The sequence below is a fragment of the Neolamprologus multifasciatus genome, chromosome 3, assembly GCF_963576455.1.
Source record: "Neolamprologus multifasciatus chromosome 3, fNeoMul1.2, whole genome shotgun sequence".
NCBI lineage: Eukaryota > Metazoa > Chordata > Actinopteri > Cichliformes > Cichlidae > Neolamprologus > Neolamprologus multifasciatus.
The window spans coordinates 9,985,140-10,004,226 of NC_140441.1; the positions used below are offsets into that span (position 1 = coordinate 9,985,140).

The 19,087-nt window shown below is 37.0% G+C and overlaps 1 protein-coding gene across 1 annotated transcript in view; it reads right to left on the reverse strand.

Moving 5' to 3' along the window:
* LOC146521506 (V-set domain containing T-cell activation inhibitor 1-like) overlaps nt 1–19,087 on the reverse strand; it is a 216,209-nt gene that overhangs the window by 2,716 nt on the left and 194,406 nt on the right. The gene's annotated exons all lie outside the window — the stretch shown is intronic.

The following is a 19,087-nucleotide window of genomic DNA, read 5'->3' on the forward strand; positions in this document are numbered from 1 at the left end:
AACCAAACATACATTACACAAACATCAAATTGGGGGAGACAGGTCAGAATAGGTAGCATTAGAGAAACGTTGTGAAAATACACAACATTGGGAACAGCAGGAGAGAAAAAAAAACATTCTTCTCAGACTGGGCTCCACCAGGAGAGCAGTTCTCAGTGTTGATACTCAGTATATGGAAATATCATTTTGGCTCTGTACTATTAAAAAAAGTTCGACATAGTCTTTCCGTTGATATGGCTTCACTCACTCTAACATTGGCAATAAGGACTCAAACAAAGCTTGTCATCAAGTTACTAAGTTAACCCAGGGTTTCCAGATGTAGGTATGATCATTGTGTCTCTCTCCGTCACAAACGTGCACTAAATTTGCTGTTCTGGTGTTTGATTGAGGATCTGTCTGATCACGACCCAAAGAAGTAGATCAGTGACTGTGAGCCAATTATGAAATGATTCTCTGTCATGTTTGGAACAACAGCAGGTCCTTATAAGCTACAGGTAAACATAGCATTTACTGTTTCCTGCATTTTTATTCAGCTTTGGCTTTGTAAACAAAATCCTGATTTGGTGATAATAGTTATATGATTACCTGGTGAAGCTTTAGCATTTAATGTGCCTCATGAAATACTTCTGTACACTGATCATTTTTATCCACGAGAATAAAGGGAAAGCTATCAGTTTATATTCTTTTTGTTTGTTTTTTCCTGTTTTCTTTTTGCTCTGATTCTTTCATTTAGTGGTGAATATGAAAAGAATAACTTGCCACGATCATGTTCATGCAGGTCTAATCTCACTGGGAACCACCTGATCTGAGCTCTTACAGAGAGAGAAGCTTCAGCACTAAAGATTTAAAAGTCAATCATTTTTCCCCTTTTAGTCCAAAGCATCTCTTTATACCTGATATAAAAGCTTCTTATCAGTTGATTGTTCATTTTGTTCATTGAACAAAGTCCTCTCTGTAGAACTGATTATACTCAATAAAAGCTGGTGATAAAGTGATTGGACTGACTTTCAATAACTACAGTAGCAAAAATACTTTGGATTAAACTTAAATTCAGCCAAAGCTCCTGATGAGTTTGTGACTGCAACTAGAAGCAAAAAGGTTCATGTTGTTGTCTGAAGTTCAGCTTCAGCTCTGCCGCTGTTTCTCAGCTTGAGGCAGGAAGACGTTTTCAGTTCTTCTGCGAGTCTAAAGTGCAAACTAAGCCTGATGTGTTAACAATGCTGATCTTTGATTCAGCTGCTTCAGGTTAATGAGTGTTTCAGTCAGACTGCAGTAAACTTGTCACTCTGTACACTCTGATTAAGGGCACGGGCTATATTAAAACTTTGATGTTCTTAATACATACTCAAAAAACAAACTATGAAAACAATTGTTCTGTTTCTGTATTGTACTGTGATGTATTTCTGTATTTAAAAAGGATTTATGCTTGTTTTCTTTCCTGTTGATGTGTTCAGTGCTGCGACTGGGCGTGTTCATGTGTTCATGCAGGTCTAGTTTTACTAAAAACCTGTTGATCCAGTTCCAGAGTCAAACACAGCACCTGAGATCAGCTTCAGGCATCACCAGGTGAAAAACACTCAGAGAGCAGCTGCAGCACTGAATAATTAAACATATTTGTTTGGTATTTCTTTATGCAGAGGCTGATACTAAACCTGATCATTGACCTGCTTTAACTGCAGTATGCAACAAAGAAACTGAAATTAAAATGTAACCTGCACAGCTCCTAATGAGCCTGTGACTGTAAACAGAGCTCAAAAAGGCCGCGTGTGGTTTGCAGTTCAACATCACCTCCCTCACTGCTGCACAGTTCAAAAGAGGAAGTGGTTTTTACAGAGGACAGATACCATCTGAGCTGTCTCAGAAATATGTGCAGAATCATTTTTTCCCTTTCAAGTTTATGATTCAAATGTGTAAAAGCCTGCAGAGCGTCTAACTGCCTGAGCATAAACTCGGGATGTTAAAAATGTGACCATAAACTGGATCAGAGAGAGTGTCATCATCATTTCTGGACATCACAAGTTGAGCGAGTATTTTTTGTCTGTGGTTAGATTCTGCTAATGACATTCCTTCACAACGGTTATCTGAACCATCTCCACTCCACTAAGTGGAGGGAACGGAGAACAAGATCAAGAATTTGCTCCTGTTTTTAAAGGAATTTAAATCATACAAATACCATGTCTGCAACTGCTCAGAGAGTAAAAACTGAGAGACCCGTGTGGAGAATAAGTTTGTCAAAATCTACAGATGAGGAGTGAAAGCTGAATTGTAGATTTAACAGGTTAAACCAGAATAAATGTAAATGTATAGAGCTCATTATTTCTGTAATCACTGCATTAGTGCAGGCAGTAGAGAGCTCAGTTTGTCTCTTAGCTTTAACCTCCTAAGACCCAAACTCTTTCATGGCATTTTTTAATTTCTCTTTGCTATTTGGGTTGATTGGGACCTGATGAATGTCAAAACAAAGAATTACCTTTTTTTTTTTTTTTTTTAGAATTACATGATTTTTGTTTCTGAGAAAAATTATCCACATATGAGGAGAACAGCGGCAGTATATGTCCTCATGAGTGGATATCAGGTCCTTGTAGAGCAAAATGTTGTATTTTGGTCTAGACAACCCAAAATGTGATGTCCATTGTTCATTGAATGCTGTCAATGAAGGGAACAGGAGTGCTCTTGTGTTACCATGCAGGAAGGTCAACACATCACAGAGATGTGGCAACAACTTAAAACATTAAAGCAAACCCTTCTTGTTGTCGGCAGTGGGAAAAGACATTAAAGGACAAATTTTATTTGATGAATTTGTGTGAATTATCAACGCACTCAAGTAATAATGAATGCTTGTTTTCAGCATGTTTTAATTCATTTCTTTAATTTTAACTCAGATTTGAGCCATGAGTCATTTTTGATAGAAACAGAAGCTTAAATTTAATACATTCTATGATTCCTGCCTCTTTAGATGTCGCAGGATACAAAATGTTTTATGAGCTGATACTCAGGTTACTTTATTTATATTTATTTCTTCATTTTATTATTTATTTCTGCCTGTGAGGAGACAGAGGTGAAGAGTCATGAACACATGAGGTCAAAGTTCTGTCACAAAAGAACACATAACAGGCAGGATGAGAAAATAAAATTAACTGAAAATAAAGCCCATATGCAAACAATAACAAAGAGCTGAAATGAGATGGAGTGTTAAATATGATGGAAAGTTCACCATCTGTGGTTTACAACAGCAGTCTAATGTAATTTATGGTCTTGCAAATGTGTCTGTCTACATGTGCGTTCCTGTGCAATCTGCCAAAATCTGTTTTTTTAAACAAACAGCCGAGCCCTATTTTAGGTGACTTTCTAATTTAGCATACAGTCCTGTTAGGTAATAAATAAAAACAGTACGTTAACAGTGAAGTTAGTGATGCTAACAACTTTTCTCTTCTCCAAAAACCTTACCAATATCAGATATCTGTCAATCAAAAGATAACACTATAGTGGGGCATAAAAAAGTATTTAGTCAACCATTAATAGTGCAAGTTTCCCCAAATTAAAAAGATGAGAGGCCTATAATTTGCACATAGGTATACATCAACTATGAAAGAAAAATTGAGAAAATAAATCCAGAAAAATGGCATTGTCTGATTTTTAAAGAATAAATGGTAAATGGCCTGTATTCTACTTTTCTAGTCCCTAAGGACCCCAAAGCGCTTTACACATCCAGTCATCCACCCATTCACACACACATTCACACACATTTTCAAATTATGGTGGAAAATAAGCATTTGGTAAAGAATAAAAGTTCACCTGAATACTTTGTTATATACCCCTTGTTGGCAATGACAGAGGTCAAACATTTTCTGTAAGTCTTCACACTGATGCTGGTATTTTGGCCCATACCTCCATGCAGATCTCCTCTAGAGCAGTGATGTTTTGGGGCTGTCGCTGGGCAACACAGACTTTCAACTCCTTCCAGAGATTTTCTATGAGGTTGAGGTCTGGAGACTGGCTAGGCCACTGCAGACCTTGAAATGCTTCTTATGAAACCACTCCTTTGTTACCCAGGTGGTGTGTTTGGGATCATCGTCATGCTAAAAGACCCAGCCACGTTTTATCTTCAATGCCCTTGCTGATGGGAAGAGGTTTTCACTCAAAATCTCACAACACGTGGTTCCATTCATTCTTTCCTTTACATGGATCAGTCATCCTGGTCCCTTTGCAGAAAAACAGCCCCAAAGCATGATGTTTCTACCCCCATGCTTCACAGTAGGTATGGTTTTCTTTGGATGACACTGAGCATTCTTTCTCCTCCAAACACGACAAATAGAGTTTTTTATCAAAAAGTTCTATTTTGGTTTCATCTGACCATATAACTTTCTCTCAGTCCTCTTCTGGATCTTCCAAATGCTCTCTAGCAAACTTCAGACAGGCGTGGACATGTCAGTGACAGTTCCAGACACGTCTGGAACTGCAGGATTTGAGTCCCTGGCGGTGTAGTGTATTACTGATGGTTGGCTTTTGTCCCTTTGGTCCGAGCTCTCTGCAGGTCATTCACCAGGTCCCCCCGTGTGCTTCTGGGTTAGGGTTAGGGTTTGCTCACCATTCTCGTGATCCTTTTGACCCCACGGAGTGAGATCTTGCATGCAGCCCCAGATCGAGAGAGATTATCAGTGTTCTTTTATGTCTTCAGTTTTCTAATAATTGCTCCCACAATTGATTTCTTCACACCAAGCTGCTCACCTATTGCAGATTCAGTCTTCCCAGCCTGGTGCAGGTCTACAATTTTGTTTCTGGTGTCCTTTGTGATTATTTGAGGTTGTAGAGAGGTGTCTTTTATACTGATAATGAGTTCAAACAGGTACCATTAATACAGGTAACGAGTAGAAGACAGAGGAGCCTCTAGCAGAAGACGTTACAGGTCTGTGAGAGCCAGAAATCTTGTTTGTTTGTTTTTTTCCCCTCATTTTGTCATAGTTGAGGTATAACTATGATGGAAATTACAGGTCTCTCTCGTCTTTTAAGTGGGAGAACTTGCACAATTGGTGGCTGACTAAATACTTATCCCCCCCCCCACCACCCCCCCACACTGTTTAATAAAACAGGCTGAGGATATATAACGATCTATAAATTTGAATATTAAAAAAATCAGAAAGAACTAACTCAATAAAGTTAAAATAAGGGGTCAGTAAGCAATCATGTTGAGTCAAAGTTATTAAGTATTGATGATAATTAATGAGGCAATTCGTTTTTAACTAAATTTAGAGACTTAAGATTATTCTTCCAAAAATTCAAATTTGACTTGAATTAACATTAGGCTAAATTTCCACTTTTAAATTCCTTAAAATGACTCCAAATTTTAGCATTCTTACATAATACACGCAATACTTTTTGTCAATTTTTTGCAAAAGAAAAACATCAATACATTTTCTAGCTAACTAACACAAAGTGTACATCGATTTACTGCCATTTTAAATCTTAGCCTAATAAAATCATTTGGAATTTAAAATTCCTCCTAAAGCAAAAAATACTTTACTCACTCACTCATCTAATCAAAGTGAGACTCTGCCTCCAGGTGAGGCAGATCAGAGGGATAATAGATGCTAATGCCTACTTAGATTAGGTTTAAATTTTTCCTCTCTTGTAGTATGAAGTAATCACTCGCTGTGAGAATGCACTCAAACTTTAACATTTCGACAGCAATTTGCCAAAAATCTAAGAACCTAAAACAAGGACAGAAGATTCCCAAAACTTTAGCATCTTTTCTCATAATAATTCTCATGAAAGAGAAAAATAATGAAACCTTGAGATAGCTAGCTGCTGGTGACATCGTCAGCAGTAAAATCTGATCCATTTTCATTTGAAAATGCATCTTTTTCTCAGAGTTTTGGCATTCCATCCACACCTAGACGCCGTTTTCGGTCATGGAGAATGGACCATTTTCAAAACGCTCTCCAAAGCGGATACATTTTCGCGTCGCAGTGTAGATGGAGGCTTTCAGAAACGATGATGCATTTTCGGCATATGAGGCAGTCATGTGACCAATTAAACTAAGATAGCAGAGGGCATTACACAGCAGTTGTTTTATTTGCTTTCAAATTTGACAGCCCTATTAAAGATTAATATCAGTTTGTACATGCTCCAGCTTTTCTTCAAATTCTTTAAATGTCACTCAATTTTGCAACGTTGTACTTTTGTGGTACTCGCAGCAACAACTCCACCTCATTGTTAGTCCATTTAAAAAACTCAGTGCTTTTACTCAACATTTTGCCGCGTAAATAACCGTCAGACAGAAATGAGGCAGGTCAAAGCGGCTTGCGCTTCATGCATGCGCAGTACTGGAAAGTAAGAATTTTCGGCCATTTCAATGTGGACGCACAACTCTGTGAAAATGACTGAAAACGCTAATGTGGACGCAGAGCATTTTCAGACCAAAACGCCGTTTTCAAATCTATCCGGGCTAGTGTTGACGTAGCATAAATAAAGTCATTTTAGTCATGGCCCATTGAAAAGCACACAAATATGACAGGCCACCAGTCACAATGACCTGCAACATGAGTGCCACAGTCATGACGAACCTGATAACACACCTAGAGAAAACATCTAAACAACATCTAAACAAGAAGCAACTATCCAAATATGACCAGCTTTTCCATTTGGCTGCCAAACAACAAAAGGGGGTGAAGGGGAACAGTGAGAGATGGGGGCTACAGTCAAGGCCTCAAATAGAAAAATAGTTTCAATGCTTCATAATGGTGGCATCCTTCAAGCATGTGTCATACTGGATAATCAGAGAGGCCTTAATGGGACAGAACTATTAGTGTAATGGGGCAGTGCAATATCAGGACAGTCTGGGCATGTTTAATACTGGGGTTTGTGCAATATAATTGATGTGTTTCCGTTATTGTTCTCTGTTGTCCACTCTTCTTGTCATTGTTTTTTCTAATATGATGTGATCACCGTTTTTGTCCTTGTCACATGACCTGTAAATAGTGTCTCCGTATGTTTTTACTAACTTGTGTTTAACACCAACCTGCTAGAGGGTCTGCAGATGGAAATTAGCCCAAGGCTATAATCTGGCATATTTACATTTGTTAAAATGTTCATTAAAATGTATTGCCACTCTTTCTAAATAAAATAAATAAATACATTTGTCTCCCCTTGAGCTCATGAGCCTGCGTCTGTGTAAAGTTATTATCCACTGCCCGCTGGACCGCCTTTGTGCTGAAGTGTTTGAAATGGGGGATTTCGTTGTAACTGACCCCACGACAAAAACCCCTTCAACACACTCACTCAACAATGAGGTGACAGCGCAAGACGTTGCTTATTCACGCCGTAGTGTAAATGTACAATCCACACATTAACCAGTTAATTAAGTCTGAGCACACAAACAGTAAAGAGGCTAAATTTTAGTCAAATTACTATAAATACTTGAGTTACAACCATTCTTACCATCTTTCAGTTCGGATTTTTTTTTGTTGTTGTTGCTCCATGACCAGTTTCATATTGATTGTTTTTTTCCACCTAGTATGCCAGGACCAAAGTTATTTGATCCACTGTTACAATGTTCATATTTGAGTTTTTTAATGTGTAAGAGATTCCTCTGCTTACAATAACTGACTCCAGCTATCAATCACATGGCAAAACAATAACCAAATTTTCTGTCTTATTATATCTTATATCTTATTTTTAGCCTGGACAAAAAAAGAAAAAGAAAAAACAACCATTACAGTTAACCCATGTGTGCTCCCCTTTCTTGTATATAAGAGATAATTGTATATACATAAAATTTGTCACTTAGCTGTTGCTACAGTCAACAATTGGGGGAGTTTTTCCTTCCCACTGTCACCAAAGTGCTTGCTCATAGGGGGTCATATGATTGTTGGGTTTTTCTCTGTATCTATGAAACGCCTTGAGGCGACTTTTGTTGTGATTTGGCGCTATATAAATAAAATTGAATTGAATTGAATTGAACTTCTATTTTGATGGTCCTGATAGGATCTCTATGTTGATATGCAGACATCTTTTTTTAATCTAATGTAAATCTATTGTTAATTTCAGCCAAAGCCTATGTGAAGTAGGGACAGACTAACCTAGTTAGTATCTTACTGATGAAATTTGTCCTGTATTGTGTATTTATTCATGGACTTCTAATATTTATGTTAGAAATGCTCTTCAATCATATTTATAAACCCAGCATGTTTGGTGACGGGTTGAGGAATGTGTGTAATGTTACAAAATATCACGGTGCATTTATTAGCACACACACAGACCTTGTAATCCTTTCTCATCATGACTGCAGTTCAGTTTAGCACATTCTCAGAAACTTTTTCAAAACAAAAGATGTTGGCACAGACTTTAGTATTTAGATTAGTTGTAATCAGAGCTGATTTGATTCTTTAAATACTGGTGAAACACCGACCAGTGCTTCCCTCATGACTTCTAATAGCAGACTGAACACTGGAGCATCCTTTATGAAGGGAGACAGTAAGAAAACTTCACATCATTCCTTCACCTCGTCATGTTTTCCTTCAAATTAGAGTAAACATAAACCAAAGATAGAGGAGGAAGTTTATCATACTGTAAGTTTGAAACTATTTGTTCCTGTCAGAACAGGGAAGTAAAAGCTTCTGTAACCAATAAAAATCTGCTGTTGCTGTCAAAGGAAATTGAGTCATATCAATGCTATAACAGCAGCTACTCAGAGACTGAAACCGGACACCAGAGCAGACTCAGCACACAGATATCTTTTTAGAACAGGCCCTGCACAGAGGGACAAAGATAGTTTTGTTTTAGAAGAAATGAAAGTGTGAGAGAGAGAGAAGCACACCCACCAGCATTTTGTTTATCAGTGGAAAGTTTCCAACATTTATTCTGTAATTTTACTCGTTTTAGACATTTTGATGATATAAGGAACATTATGCATGACTCAAATGGATGAACAGAAGCTTCGCTGCAGGTTTTTTAATATGCAGAAAAAAAAGAATCACTTAAAACAAATGATCTCATTATAGATGAGCCAGCAGGAGCTTTGAGGCCCTCTGGAGGTCAAATTTAAACACAGAGGCTGCTCTTATGAACACGACACATATTTATTCATGGACCTCTAATATTTATGTTAGAAATTCTCTTTAATCATATTTATAAACCCAGAGTTTTGACATGTGTCTGAACGTGTTTATTGTTGGGAACTATCAGGAAGCATTCATCAGCACTGACACACCTGTAATCCTGTTTCATCATGTCTGGAATGCAGTTCAGCCGTTTCTTTAAACTTCTGAGAGGTCATGATGTTTCAAAAGAAAACATGTTGGCACTGGTTGACTTTCAGTTTGAGCCTCTGTTTAGATCTGATCTCTCCTTTGACTGCCTCCTTCAATCCATCCATCTTCCTCCGCTTTATCTGGGGGCAACAGCCTAAGCAGAGAAGCCCAGACCTCCCTCTCCCCAGCCACCACCTCTAGCTTATCCGGGGGATCACCAAAGTGTTCCCAGGCCAGCCACGAGATATAATCTCTCCAGCGTGTCCTGGGTCTTCCCCGGGGCCTCCTCCCGGTGGGACATGCAAGAATTGAGAAACTTGTGTCCTTCACATGTTATTGCTAATCTGGATTATTATTTTTATATAATTTGTGTAACTGTTTATAATATTTAGTGTCTGATGGCTCTTTGCAGGGGGCACAGCAGAAGATGCTCTTTTTTCTGTTTAATATTCAGTGATTGTTTCATTTCTCTGCTTATTGATCTACTGTTGATCTACTCTATTGTTTGCTCTCTATCAGCGCATGATTACAATTTTCCTCATTTTCTCTCCCCCCCCCCCCCCCCCACTCATTAAAGGTCAGAGGTCACAGTGAACACCTTCATGTGTTGTGGGTCTGACTCAATCTCCTGTGCTGCCACCTGTTGGTGATAAACTGTGAAAGTGCTTCATACATCAATCACTTTAAGCATTTTTTCAATTATGACCTTGATGACATAAACTACATACACACACAGTAATCATGTGCCATCATGACTGGAATGCAGTTCAGTCCTTTCTCAGAAACTCCAAAAAGTCCATTGTGTTTCATAACAAAACATGCTGGGACTAATTGGCTTTGTGTGACTGTTTATAATTTTTAGTGTCTGGTGGCTCTTTACAGAAGGCACAAGAGAAGAAGCTTGTACACCGTGCTGCGCAACATATACCATAAACTGATGTGAAATGGTGCAGATTCTGGTATGGTTGAGTGCAACGATTAGCTGTGTTTTTTGTTTTTTTAAGACATCTTACTTTAAAAAAAGGAAGATTTCCACTTCATCTGGAACTCTTACCAAAGGTTCTGATTGGGGTTCAGCTTTTACTAAATCCAGATAAATGTCCATATAAAAATACAAAAACTTTCACTGAATCCATGTCATGTTTCCCTGCGTCCTTGCCCCGTGGCCTCTGACTCCTTTCTCCTGCTTTACATTCTATTTAACATTGAAACCAGGTGAAAGAGTATTAAAGGTTAAAATGCTGCAGAAAATGAAAACATAGATGTGGCTGCTGTCAGCAGCAGTTATGCCGTTTAAGGTTATTTCATGGTTTTAAGTTACAATAAATACATTAAAACACTTTATTTTTAATAAATCGGATAGCAAAATTTTTCCAGGTACCAGTGTTCTGTCTGTTGCTCAGGGTTGACGATATTTTTAGTTACACGCCACACTCAGTAGAGGGCAGCGTGCTTTCCTTTCTCAATTGATGGTAGAGGTTTGGAGACGCATGCAACGAAGTTTTCGAACGAAGCTGTGGGTAAAGAGTGTGCACTGCAAGATGTGTTTTCATTAACCCCTTCAAGTTAATGCAAACAGAGAGGTATACAATTTGTATTTTATATGTGTTATGTGTTAAATAAGATGTTTACTTGTGACAGAACTGTCGAGTTTATGGTAGTCATGTGTAATATGTCAACATTTTGTAAAGGTTGAATGCTGTTGAATAAGTTTATTTTCTATGAGAACAACTTACTGTAAAATTGAATATTTAATGTTGTTTGTACAGTTCCCACAGCATCATTGGTGGTACCTGTATGCAATAAATGCCAGGAAAAATCAGGAACGCCTTTTGTCCATTTTAACTTGGAGGGAGTTACAAAAAAGTCACAGCAACAATTAAAACAACAGATTTAATCAATAAAATAGGTTTAAATAATGAAATCATCGAGGAAATTTCAGACAGAATATGTTCTGTGATCAGCTTGTTACGAAATCAGTTTCTCCCCAGTTCTTTGTATTCCTCGGGCATCCAGAGACGGCACCGGAACTCAGTAGTCATTTCACAAAACCTTTATTCATCTTCAGTTCTCAATCAGTCTCCTCAGTGCTCAATTAAGCGCACATGTCACCAGAGACTGAAGGCTCGAGCCAGAAAGAGAAGGCTGGCTTGTGTAAAGGTGGAAATATGGACGATATGGACTACAATTGCTCGTGAATGTTCAGTAGAAAGGCGCACATGGTATGTTGGTACATTTACTTTGTGTGTATGTTTTATTTGAGTTGTCAAAGGAGCTTGCAAAGAAAAGCTCCTTTGAGTTTTATTTGAGTTGTAATTTTTGTTCTGCTGACGTAGTATCTGTGTTTTTCATTGATCATTTCACCATAGTTTTTCACGGTGTTTGCTGGTGAAAAGAAGATTAAAATACTGGCTGAACATCATATATACAGTGGGGCAAAAAAGTATTTAGTCAGCCACCGATTGTGCAAGTTCCCCCACTTAAAATGATGACAGAGGTCAGTAATTTGCACCAGAGGTACACTTCAACTGTGAGAGACAGAATGTGAAAAAAAAAATCCATGAATTCACATGGTAGGATTTGTAAAGAATTTATTCGTAAATATATATATATATATATACATATACATATATATATATATATATATATATATATATATATATATATATATATATATATATGTACACATATAGGTAGGGTACATATATATATATATATATATATATATATATATATATATATATATATATATATATATATATATATATACACATATACATATATATATATATATATATATATAATGTACCCTACCTAATTGTTGGCTTATTGTGTGAGAATAGACAAAACTTGAAAGTAACCATTATGTGATGTCAGTTAAATATAAAGAAACTGAAAATCTTGTTTTTTCAAGTTACTAATTAATGCTGATTTAGACTAAATAGTATCAGTCTGATTATGCATCACTTTTAGTCTGGAACAAGTGGATTGAATATGTGGCTTTGCAGACTGACAGTATTCTTAAACCTGATCAATAATATTCATATATTATGCTTCCTTTTATAAGCCATATATGCCTCCGTATAGTGTAAACATTATTTAGCATTCACTTGTAGGTGTTCGTACCTTAGTTAACCAAAAATATACTTTTAACTAGGGATGGGTACCGGTATCCGTTCCCATGATGGCACCGTTTCTGACATAAACGGTAGTAACCAGACCGAAAAGCAGCGCACATTTCGGTGCTAAGATGAAATATGTGCCATTTATGGTTCGGCAGTGCCAGGAGGTCAGCAGAGATATCAGTACAGATGTTGGCTGATGTTCCAGCTCCTGGAATAAAGGGCCGTGTTTGGAAAGGTTAGGATTTCTTTATTATTATTTTAATTATGATGGCTTAAACATTTGTCTTACTGTCATGTTTATAACCACAGATGCACATGTCATGTTGTGTTTTTTGCTAGTTCTTCATGTACTTTTGTGTAATTTTTTTTGGCCATTTCTGTATTTTTGATCATGGATCATGGAGGTGTTGTGCTGCATCCAAACTCCTTGGCCATTGACTACATTTTGCATGGAAGACAATTTGTCTGCAAATACTTGCTATTTTCTCCTTTAGTTTTTTTTTTTAAAGGTTTGATGCAGCTACTTGCTACTCATCGAACAACAAACTATTAGTCAACACAGCTGTGGATAGTGTGACTCAAACTAGATGTTGGGCGTGTTTGAGTAGTTGAGTAGTAATCTGCGTCCTTCATGGAAACTGTTGGTAACCACTACAACCTGCCAGTGACCAAAGTAATCACAAGGAGGCTTTCTTTGCAGTTTTATTGCAACTGGTTTTACAACCGCAACCAACAACATCATCCAACCACTTTTTATAAACTGGCTCTTCTTGAACCTGTTAAACATGCTTGAATTTTTTGTCTTTTATGCACTATATAAAGAATTAAAATCATTATTTAGTGCTTCTGTTTTGTGTTTATTTTTGAAGCAGTTTCTTTGTCAGTAGGATTCACCACTATCTTCTGTACAAGTCAATCAGATAGGTGTTGGTGGCAGGTGATCATGCTGATGCAGGTCTAATCTTGCTAAAAACCTGGTGATGCATTTCCAGAAAGACCACAACAAACCACTTCAGCTTAGATCCACAGAAAACATGAGGAAAAGATTAGAAATTGCAGCAGCAAAAGGTTGCAGTGTCATCCTCATGATGAACTTTAGGTTGTTATCAGATATCACCTTTGTTAATCACACACAAACTATGAAGGACAGAAAGTCTGATAAGTTTAGAGAACTCATACAAGATATGAATACAAAAAGATACGTTTTTTGCGGAGGCCTCCTCCCTTCATAGCTTCTATATTCCGACTCCTTATACTTTGTAGTCACGTTTATGCAACATTTGATACATGGACTTACCAACAGCAGAAACTCACATGTAAACATGCAAGAGGAGGGATACAAGTAGCTGAAAGCTTGTGGATTCCTCTACAAGGACCTCGGGAGGAAAGCAGTGCTGGGTTGTTGAACATAATATAACACAAACTCTCGTAGAGGATATAAAGTCAGAGAGAGATATGTTTTGAAACGACAAGGAGAGTGCAGTGATGCATTAATCCTGCCCAATATACTAAACCTGAAAATGATAAATTAATTGACTCTTTACATACAAGGATTAGTTTTGGGCTCTCTAAATATCCCAGTTCAAATGTATTAATTGGAGGAGATGTTAATGTTTCATTAAATGACACTATAGATAGATGGCCCCCAGCACAACATTTTAGCAATAATTTGAGATTGGAAACATTTATGGATAAATTTAATGCAACTGATATTTGGAGAGACAAATTTCCTGATGATATGTCATTTACCTGGAGTAACCGTTCTGGTTCAAGAAAATCACGTATTGATTTTTGGTTAATATCAATTTGACTATCAAAGGACAGCGTTACGGTCAATATCCTTACAACTCCACTTACTGACCATATACCATATATATTAACCTGCAACTCTTTCTTACTATTATCATTAATAGCTCTTCATATTGGAAATTAAATAGTTTGCTTTTGAGCCATACAGCTGTAAAATCTGAAATTACACAAATGTTAAAACCCTTTATACACAAGGCTAATATTGAGAATTCCTATAGCACAAACTGGGGAATTTTTAAATTTGAGACGAGTAAAATGTTGAGACAGTATGGGGCAAAAATAGCTAAGTCGAGGGCAGCAGAAGAAGAAAATCTAATATGTTGAGATTTACCACCAGAAAGCTGAAGGAGCTTTTGTTCATTTAAGAAAAAGATGGATAGAGGAGGGAGAGCAAAATTCTGATTATTTTGTCCGCTTAGAAAAACATAGATCTAAAGCCAATACTATTCATAAATTGAATATAAATGGTACGGTCGCTGATGATGCAATAATTGTCTCTAAATTTTGTTGTAATTTCTACTCAAAGTTGTATGAATCCAATTATAATGCAAAGGTCGCTACCCAATTTATCGACCCTGTAAATAATGTTGAAATGTCTATTGAATTTCTTAAAAACAACAAATCTCCAGACACAGATGGGCTGGTGCTGAATTTTATAAATCATTCTCTTCTCAGCTTGCCTCCTTTTTTTTGCAGGTTTATAATGAAAGTATTGAAAGGGGCAAACTTCCCCCCAGCCTCACTCAAGGACTTATTACTTTAATTCCCAAACCTAAGAAGGACCTACTTTTTATAGACAACTGGAGACCAATAAGCATCCTAAATAATGATTATAAAATATTAGCTCTTTTGCTAGCTAGAAGAATTAAATATATTTTAGATAATATTGTAGGTGAGACACAGTCTGGATTTATGGCAAACAGGCACATCTCCAATAATATTAGACTCGTCTTGGATATTCTGGACTACTCAGCATTAATATCTGATTACTCATTTATCCTTCTCCTAGACTTCTATAAAGCCTTTGACTCAGTTGAGCATGAATTTATATCTCACACTTCAGAGATTTGGTTTTTGGTGATATCTTCTGCAAAGGTATCAAAACTCTGTATTCCAGTGCAAATAGCGCTATTAGAATGAAAAATGGCACCACTTCTCGATTTAGTCTTAATCGAGGTGTACGCCAGGGAGGCCCGAGTAGCCCGAGTAGTACTCAAATTCTTGCCTCTCATAGCTCAAATAGCCATGTGAAAGTATAAACATAGCAGACAGAGATGGTACCACAATCTTTCTTAAAAATGCCAGCCAGGTGCCAATTGCTTTACAAGTTATAGATGATTTCTCAAAAGGGTCTGGATTGATGCTAAACTTAAATAAATGTCAGTTATTACCTGTCAAAGAGGGTAATGATCAGAGTATTTGTAATATAACAGTTAAAAACAAAGCAACTTATTTAGGTCTGATTGTCTGCAGAGATAAAAAAAAATAGAATCTCACTAAAATTTCTCCCAATTATTAAAAAACCTCAAACCAAATTAAATCAGAGATTTAAGCTTAAGATGGAGGATATTGCTCTCAAAAGCAGAAGGTCTGTCTCGACTGACTTATGCAGCAATTTCTCTGCATGTGGACGGCAAAACTTGTCCCCATTGAAATGTTATTCCTCACTACGTTTTCTCTAAGTTTGGTGGTCTAAGTTTTATCTTAGGTTGTGATTATAATATAGATAAGCTTCCAGAAAACATCTCGATGTTTCACAAACAAGTTCTATTAACTTGTATATAAACACAACTTTACACTTCATACATATTTAATTTGGAATAATGGGAACATAATGCATAAAAATAAATCATTATTTTCCTCCAGTTGTGTTGAGAAACAAATTGTTTTAGTGAAGAGTTGTTTAATCCCATGGGCAGCTTTTGTCTTATCCAGAATTCTTAAACGCTTAGAAATTTCCAGCCACATCCAAAGAATATGCCATAATATTTAATGCGATACCTACGGGTATTATAATGCTATTTAAAGGTATTCAACCTTGCATATCACCTGTTTCTCTCCCCAACCCTGTGGATTCCTGATAGGAAGAATCTGTCTAACAAACCACAGTAAAGGTAATAAGAATATTTGTGCTTTGTTCCACAGAGAATATCTAACTGTTCCACATCTGACGTCTTATTGGAATTCTTTTGTCAGTGACATTAACTGCAAAAGAGTATGTACAATTCCTAACAAGTATCTGGTAACGAATAAAGTGAAAGAAGTTTCATTTAAAGTACTTCATGAATATTATCCTGCTAATCATTATATGACAAAATTAAAAAAGGGACACAAATGTGAACTGTGGATTTTGTGGAAGCCATCCTGAGACTGTGCAGCACCTCTTCTGGATCTGTTCATACGCTAGAACATTCTGGAAAGACTTCAACTGATTCATTACTGGACAGCTCTACGAGGACTTTGCTTTGAAATGGGAAAATGTTGTATTGTGTTTTTTTTCAAAGGCAAAAAAAGAAGATGTTTACTTTATTATAAACTTGTTAGTTATCTTAGCTTTATTTTATTTTCACAAATGCAAATACAGTAGCCAAAAGCCTAATTTTAAACACTACTATAATGATACTTTATCTTACATAAAATTGATTCATGAATCACTTAATTAAAAGGATATGAAAACTATTACTTCTTGTACTAATTACAAATTATTTGAATGTATGTAAATTTTATATTAAACCCCATGGCATATGTTAATTTTGTTCAAACTTGTATACATTTTCTGTATACTGTTCCTCAATAAAGCTAAACAACAAAAAAAGGCAAAGCGACGAGGTGACGTAAGATTTGTGCATGTGCGGTACGGATCGGGGAGTGACACCGCCTACACCACTGAATTTTTCCCTAACGTCGGGAGCGCGGACCGCAGAAAAAGCAAATCCACTTGACTCCGCCTCCAGTCTAACAAACTCGACGTGGAAGTAGTGACGTTTTTTTCTCCTCTAACTTTATTTCAGGCGGAACAATAACAACAAATGTAATACATGGAGGAGACAATGTACAATTGTACTGCATAATAATAATAATAATAATAATGTATACTTTATTCATACAAAATAATACAGAGTAAGAGTATGTAAAATTAACCAAATAAAATAGAAAGTACGATTAAAAGGGAGAAAACAAAAACAGAAAATTTTAGCTTAAAAAATTAGAGATGCAGTGACATAAAACAAGGACATTAAACATATTACAAATATTGATGGTTTTTAAAGCTTTTTTGCTGTGAGAGGAAAAAATTGTATTCACATAGACTTCTGTTTCTTTCCTGAAAGTGAAAAAGTGTGGTTTCTTGAGAACTTACATTTATGGGTGTGTTATTTGGTGAGGAGTAAAATCAGATTAGTGATAGTGATGTTATGCTTCACTGAAAAGTGAAAGATGAGTGTCGTTACACCATTACCATTCAGTTTGTGGGTTACAACAGAAAATGATCTATTTATTGCTCTCACTTGTTATCGGACAGTACATAGTTGGTCCCCCTGCAGGGAAACCTTGTCCTGACACCTGAAATGTATTGAAGCTTCGGAACAATCTGAAGCGCATCACCACGGTGACACCTGCTGGCCAATTTGGCCACATCGTAATAATGCTGTTCTGTAAAACAGTGACTCCCTGCACAACTCCAAACAAGGCTACTTATTATAACGCAGGATCGGCAGACAAAAGGCAGTTTCTCTAAGAACATTTGTTTTTGAAGGCGGGTATTTTTCGAAGTCGCAAAAGTATGACGTCACAAGAAGGTGATTGGTCGCTTGTAATGTGGACCCTGGGAAAACATTAATTATGATGATGTGGGAACAACGCCAACACGAGAATATCAGATCGTCCTTTCATCCATTTACACACAGCTTCATATTGAAATGCACTAAGGATAAGGCTTCTAAGGATAAGGCTTCTCTCAAAAGACACAGAGTAGGTGATAAAGTGCTTGTCTTACTTACTTTACTTACACTGAAAGTGCAACAGCTCTCCTGTGCCACGCTCCTGTGCTGAATAATTACACACACCCCACTTTTCAGTTATTTATTTGTAAAAAATGTCTGGAATCATGTATGATTTTGATTCCACTTCTCACGTGTGCACCACTTTGTGTTGGTCTTTCACGTGGAATTCCAATAAAATTGATTCATGTTTGTGGCTGTAATAACTATGATATTATGCCACAATATAAAAAAAAAATGCTTGGAGCTTCTATTACGGTGTAGCTGATGTTAGGTTTAAACTGTGACAGGAGAAGGTGACTGACCTTGGGTTTTTGTGCTGCTGAGGAGTGAAGTTGAAACTAAAGAGGAATAACAGGTTAGTTTAAAGCTTCACATTCAGGAAAAAAGCAGCAACGCCATCAGTCTGGTCGATCTACAGACTGAAGAAGCAGAAAACAGGAAGTGGTTTTCTCTCTTTTTATCTTCTTCACAAACTGGATGTTTGTGGAGCAACAGAGTGAGAGTCCTTTTTAATCCTTTTCAGAAACCAAAACACATCACAGCATACTTACAGAGCAGCCATAGTGAATAAGCTTTCTCCATCTGCAGGTGCTACTGAACTTTGATCGGTCCACACTAGCATCAAGCGAGACCCTCCTCCTCCTTCCTCTCTTACAGGGTGGTAGTTCTGTAGTTTCCCCCTCTCATCATTAAGAGAAAAAAAGTTTATACGGCTGAAACATGTCAGTGAACACAAAAAACAACAAAGAAAGGCGTAAAAATAAAATCTAGGAACCAACAGACACTGAAAATCTTGTTCCACAGCTTTACTAAACTCCTCCACTCCTCCCAAACCTCAGTTTTTCCTTCAGCTACAGCCAGATCCATACTTCTCTGTGCCTCTGCAGCTCCACAGACTAACCAA